The 6,311-nt window shown below is 45.8% G+C and overlaps 1 long non-coding RNA gene across 1 annotated transcript; it reads left to right on the plus strand.

The window, feature by feature from the left end:
• Positions 1–1,654: 1,654 nt before the first annotated feature.
• On the plus strand, positions 1,655–2,723 carry LOC136486960 (uncharacterized). The gene is made up of 3 exons (XR_010767089.1): positions 1,655–1,780; positions 2,369–2,455; positions 2,623–2,723. It is a non-coding gene; the product is annotated as an uncharacterized lncRNA (long non-coding RNA).
• The last annotated feature ends 3,588 nt before the right edge of the window (positions 2,724–6,311 follow it).

Here is a 6,311-nt window from a genome sequence, read left to right on the forward strand (position 1 = left end):
CCAGACCAAGTGGAACTCGGCAAATTATTAAAAAAAATTAAAAAATCTTTGCCGAGTGCCAGATCGAGAGCACTCGGCAAAGTGGGGATTTAACCCCGCCGGCTGGGCCGGCCCACACACACCGCACACACCACACGCACGCGCCAGCGCCGCAGCCGCCCGCGCCCGCGCCGCCGCTGCCGCCCGCGCCCGCGCCGCCGCTGCCCGCGTGCCGCGCCGCCGGAGGAGGAGGAGAAAGGAGGAGGAGAGGAGGAGGCCAAGAGCTTGGCTGCGCTCTCGCCGACGCAGCCTCCTGCCGGGCGGTGGCGCGGCAGTCCAGGTCCGCACCCCCGCGGGTGCCGGGCTGCCAGGTGGGCGCTGTGGGAGCGCCATTCAGCGTGCAGCAGGTAGGCGCCGCCCGCCGGGTCGCCTGGGGCGCGGTGCGGCTGGAGTCCACGGGCCACGCCTCCACCTCGTCGTCGTCGGCCGTCGCCTTCCGGTCTTCCTCTTGCGTTCCACTCATCCAGCAGGTGGAGTGCCAGTGCCAGATCCACTCTCCAGCAGGCAGAAACACAGAAGGCCGGTTAGTACACAGTATTCGGATTTGAGAGTTCGAACTGAACTACTGAAGTGCTTCGTTTTGTTCTCTAATTAGAAGTTGCAACTCAAATGCTTGCTGGTTCTTTACTTACATTGCATATGTATATATACATTCAGACACTGAATTGTTATAAGCTAAGCTAGAGTGCACATTCAATCACTGACACTTTTGCATGAGCTTAGATGCATTATTTTACATGCAGATATATATATCATGTGTGTATATATTATTATGCACAATTACACTGCCAATGATGTGTTTACAGTTTACATGGGTCAACCTTTTCACCAATTGCATCCTGGATAAGTATTGTATCTCCGGACATACTCTCAACCAATTGTCCAGTGGTCATTTCCTTGTCAAAAAATGCAATGTCTTGTCTCAATAGAGCTTCAAGATAGAGACCCCGAATGCGAGCTGTCTTTCTCCAGTGATGATCCAACACGCAACCTCTGATAAAACAATGAAAACAGTAACACCTTAGTGCTAATCTATAACTGGCAGCACCTTAAAACGTGAAAAACAGTATAGTTAGATGATTGTGTGGGCCAGTACGCTCCTCCCCACTCGTGCACTGATCTATATGCTATCTTGTATGGGCCAGTTCAGAATATATAATTCGATATCTATTGGTTACATGTCCAACATGTGTGATTACAGCAGAAAACTACACTACACGAATTTGCTAATTGCTATATTCAAAGAAAGTTAGTATTAACATTGATTAAAGCAGCTATTCATCACGAGCACAGGTCTCAGTTAGAAAAGGCGTTTTCATTTGTTAGTCTAATACAGCTATAGGGATTTTAAGTACTCTCTTCGTTTCAAATTATAAGGCGTTTTAGCTTTTCTAGATACCGCACTTCTGAATTATCTCGTGTATCGATTGAGTTGTTATCTTTCAAGCAAGAAACCAGACACACTGTTACTCTCCTATATCTGCCTTTAAAATCATGAATATGAGGGGTAATGCTCTTCTATAAGTGTATTTCTTATGCTCATGCATCCTGTGACCTACTTGTGTTTTCAACTTACTAATGTGTTTTCACTTGCTTTTGTATGTTCTTTTTTCCAGATGGCAGCTTCCGAATGAACAACCTAACTACTTGGCGTCAACAGCCAATGAAAGGTGGCGAGATAGGACCCCACCTCCCATGGACCCTGAGAAGTTGAAAGCCGTAATTGCTGGATACTCACAGAGTATATTTTCTTGCCTAAAAAAATTGAGTTCAAGTGTTCTTGAAGATCTTCTGTTCTTCCTAGCATTCTTTAGTGATCCATAATCATGCAGAGTCAATGTGGAACTTTTTTATTATTTAATCCTATAAGTAACTTCCTCCTTGCCACTCTGAATGGCAATAGGGCATAGGAGCCCATGCTAGACTGTTCTGTTTGCCACTCAACCATGGAAAGCGAAATTCAGTTTTAAAAATAAGGTCTGAGCTATCTGCGGAACAGCAAAGTTCTGTGCCACCAATGGGGCCCTAGCTAACAAATTCATGTTGGAAATAGTTTGCCTAGGAGTTTATTGTTGAAATAAGCTGTGGATATATTTATGTGATGAAACTTTGGATGTTAGCCTTGAGGCTGTCAAGGGGTTCTTAAGTTCAATGGTAGTGATATTAGTCTCAAAAATTGGAAATTTGATATAATATGGTTTCACATGGTAGTGATGAAACTCAATCCTTAATAGGAGGAGCAATGAAGAAGATGAAACCTCCTGCATTCAGGATAAAAAATCCAAGTGTCAAGTAGCCCCTCTGAAACAACTCTTGTTTCTCCTTTCAGGTAGATGACGTGAAAACCAAAGGAAAAGATGCACTGCAGCCACGAGCTGATATGATTAAAGAACAAATAGCTCCATTGAGAAGCTGGGTAAGTGAACTTCTGCTATTCTTGTTCTGGCTAAACAATTGCTTATTGTATTTCCCTTCAGCACATTGCCCTTCAGTTTTGTTCAAGTTTGCTTTGGGGCTGTCAGCTGTGGACTATTGTGGGTCTGTGACAATATTGACTTACCATTCCATGTATTGTAACTGCAGGCTGAAGAAATGTCCCGAAAATGGCATTTCGAAGGCAATAAAGAAGCGAAGGAGAAGTCTGTCATCGTTAGAGAGCTTTCAAGAGCTCTAGGCTCCAGGACTACGCCTAGTTGATCAACAATGACAGACGGCTGCTGTAAATCCACCATTATCAAGTCATCCACTTTGTTGTATGCGTCGTTATCGTTTTCCATATGTTTGTGTATAGGAAACAGTACATCCTGAGATTTTTTTTTTTAAAAAAAACATTCAAACTTTGCCGAGTGCCAGCCAGAGGGCACTCGGCAAATAATTTTTTTTTTAAAAAAAATCAAACTTTGCCGAGTGCTAGCCATAGGGCACTCGGCAAAGAATTTTTTTATAAAAAAAATTCAAACTTTGCCGAGTGCCAGACAAAGGGCCGTCGGCAAAGAATTTTTTTTTTAAAAAAATTAAACTTTGCCGAGTGCTAGCCATAGGGCACTTGGCAAAGAATTTTTTTTAAAAAAAAATCAAACTTTGCCGAGTGCCGGCCACGAGCACTCGGCAAAGAATTTTTTTTTTTTGAAAAAAATAAAAAATCTTTGCCGAGTGCCTGCAGGGTTGGCACTCGGCAAAGAGACCGTCAACGGCGCTGGTGCCGTGACGGTTGTTTTTCTTTGCCGAGTGCTCGATAAAAGACACTCGGCAAAGAGGGCTTTGCCGATCAATTTTTTACCGTGTGTTCTTTGCCGAATGCCGCACTTAGCAAAGGCTTTGTCGAGTGCAATTTGGCCTTTGCCGAGTGCCTCAGGCACTCGGCAAAGAACCTGAATCCAGTAGTGTATGTATGGCCTGTAACATACAAGCGCATGAGGTGCTGCTCTATTTGTTAGGCACGATCTGCTGCTTTGTTTCTGCCTATGAAAGTGTAACTGGTATTTATCAGTCGAACTCCAGAACAGTTTCAGCGACACGAGTTGGTGCCTCAGAAGAACTATTCATAGTCTTGAGGCTGCTAGTCCCAAACCTCCATAAAACTTGAAACCATAGAGAAGCAGGATACCTGCTCGGAAATCGTTGGGGTGCCACCGAAGGCAGTGTAGGTGTCGGTGAGGGGTGCAAGCGGCAGGGCAGTCGGCAGTTCTGGCACAGTTGATGGGGTGCCGTCCTGGGAGCTGGCCTTGGGGTGGTTGTTCTGCTCTTGTAGAACACCCTGCATAGCATCCAGTCCTGAATTTTGCAGAGACATGTTATATATAGTCCATATAGACATTGCAAGTGATACATTGGCTAATTCACAAAAAAAAGTGAGACATTGGCTGGATGATACCAGTTGAGATTGAACATAACATATATCTTGGCTGGATCCACTAAAATCTTTATCCTAGGTAGGGCTAGAACATTTCTGAATTCTAATAGGCTGATTCGGTAGACTGATGTGATACATAACGTTGATGCCATGCAACTAACATAACCACCCTTTGTAACAAGTTGCGTTGAGTAGTTTTTTGAACGCAATGGCAGGAGCTCTGCCTTTCAATTAAGATAGAGACAGAGAGTTTATGTACAAGCAAGGACACTCGAGATTAGGGTTTCAAACCCCCACAAGCATGTAAAGGAGGGAAAACGGCCCAAAAGGGGGGGGGGGGGGGCAACAGCTAAACATAAGCGAGTGCTCTCTTCCTTCGCTCTATGTCTTCCTTTATCCTTGTAGCTACCTGCGGCACCGTTTCTATCTTATTGTCGAAAATTCTTCTATTTCTCTCTTTTCAAATATTCCAAAAGGTGTAGATTACTACCCCGTTAAGCCGCCTACGCTCAGATCTTGGCACTTTCCTTGCCGCCTCTTCCCACCTTAACCTGATATGGGTGGGGTCTACCTGGGGTTGCTGCTGAAGTTGAGTGAAGTTTTCCCACGAGAGGATTTGATCCCAAACCGCCTTTGCAAAAGGGCAACATAGGCATAGGTGGAGGGCGGTCTCTAATGGACCGTTGCACAGCACGCACTGTTGTTGGTGTGGCCACCCTCTCCTTTGTAGGTTTTGCGCCGTTAGAATTTTATCTTGCACTAAGATCCAGGCGAAGATCTTGCATCTATTCTCCACGTTCGCTTTCCAAATCAAATCCGTACGGAAGTGGACGAGCGAGCCTTTGAATTGAATTCTGTAGGCTGAGCGGGTGGAGTAATTCCCATCCTTGGTCCATCACCAGATGATGGTGTCCTAGACGCCGTGTTGTAGGTGCACATCTTGTATTCGTATCCAAAGGGACACAAACTCATCTATGTGGACAGCTGAGGTGATTTTCCTTCCTAGCTTGTGCATCCAATTGTTGTTCCGGAGCTCTTGTTGCACCGTTCAGTTTCTCCTTGAAACTAGGCGAAACAAGTTCGGGGCTAGGTACCTAGGAGCTTGTCCATCAAGCCAATTGTGGTGCCAAAACTTAGTCTTTGCATCGTCCCCCAAAGTTATAATGATTGAGGAGTTGAAGAGGAGACGATCATCATCAGAACATGGAAGCTCCGAGCTGCTCCAAGACTTGGAATCGTCCACCCATTCCTGCCAAAGCCATCGCAACCGGAGGGCTCTCCCAAATCTATCGAGGTCAGGGATGCCTAAACCACCGAGGTCTTTTGGTCTGGTAACTATTTGCCAGTTAACTAGGCAGTGTCCGCCATTGGCATTCTCCTCCCCCTTCCACAAGAACGATCTCCTGATTTGGTCAATCTTTTTCTTAGCCCATGCAGCCAGAGGAAACACTGTCAGGTGGTAGGTTGGCATGGAGGAGAGGACAGAGGTTACTAGAGTGAGGTGTCCCACTCTGTTAAGCCATCTTCCTTTTCATTTGGGTAACCTTTGCCCAATACGGTCTATGAGAGGTTGCACATGGATCTTTTGCAATGATCTGATGTGGAGTTGCAGCCCCAAATATTTGCATGGGAAGCCCCCTCTAGTACCGGTGAAAGGTGACAGAACTTGGTCTAGGTCGATGTTTGCATAGCTGATTGGATGCACTGAGCTCTTTTGTAGGTTAATATGGAGTCCCGAGAATGTGCCAAAAGCCTGCAGGATGATTTTGACGGCTTCTATATCGTCTCTTGTCGGGCTGATGAAAATGGCCGCATCGTCTGCATACATAGAGGTTCTCCATTTTGCCGCCATGATTGGTAAGGGGGTGAGTATCCCGTGTTCAGTTGCTTGGTCAAGCAAACGTTGAAGCGAGTCCATAGCTAGGATGAATAGCATGGGTGAAAGTGGATCTCCCCGTCGGACGCCTCTGGCATGGCTAAAAGTGGCACCCTGCCGGCCATTAAGCAAGGGTGTCGAAGTGGATGTACGTAGGAGGATAGAGATCCATTCACGCCATCGCTGTCCGAAGCCCAGAGCCTATAGAATCTCAAGCAAGTACCCCCAATGTACCGTATCAAAAGCTTTTTGGATGTCTAGTTTCATGAACAAAGCTGGTATCTTCTGCTTGTGTAGCCTTTGTACCACGCCCTGGACATAAAGAAAATTATCATGGATGCTTCTCTTTTTTATAAATGCGCTCTGGCAGTTGGAGATGAGGGAGTTCAGTCGAGGGGCAAGTCTGTTAGCTAACACTTTGGAGAAGATCTTTGCAATGCTATGGACGAGGCTGATGGGTCTAAAATCCATAACTCTTGTTGCATCCGTTTTTTTGGTAGAAGGATGATGCAAGCCGAGTTCAGCCATTCAAAGCCCTGGGCA

The sequence above is a fragment of the Miscanthus floridulus genome, chromosome 10 (genome assembly GCF_019320115.1).
Source record: "Miscanthus floridulus cultivar M001 chromosome 10, ASM1932011v1, whole genome shotgun sequence".
Classification (NCBI taxonomy): domain Eukaryota; kingdom Viridiplantae; phylum Streptophyta; class Magnoliopsida; order Poales; family Poaceae; genus Miscanthus; species Miscanthus floridulus.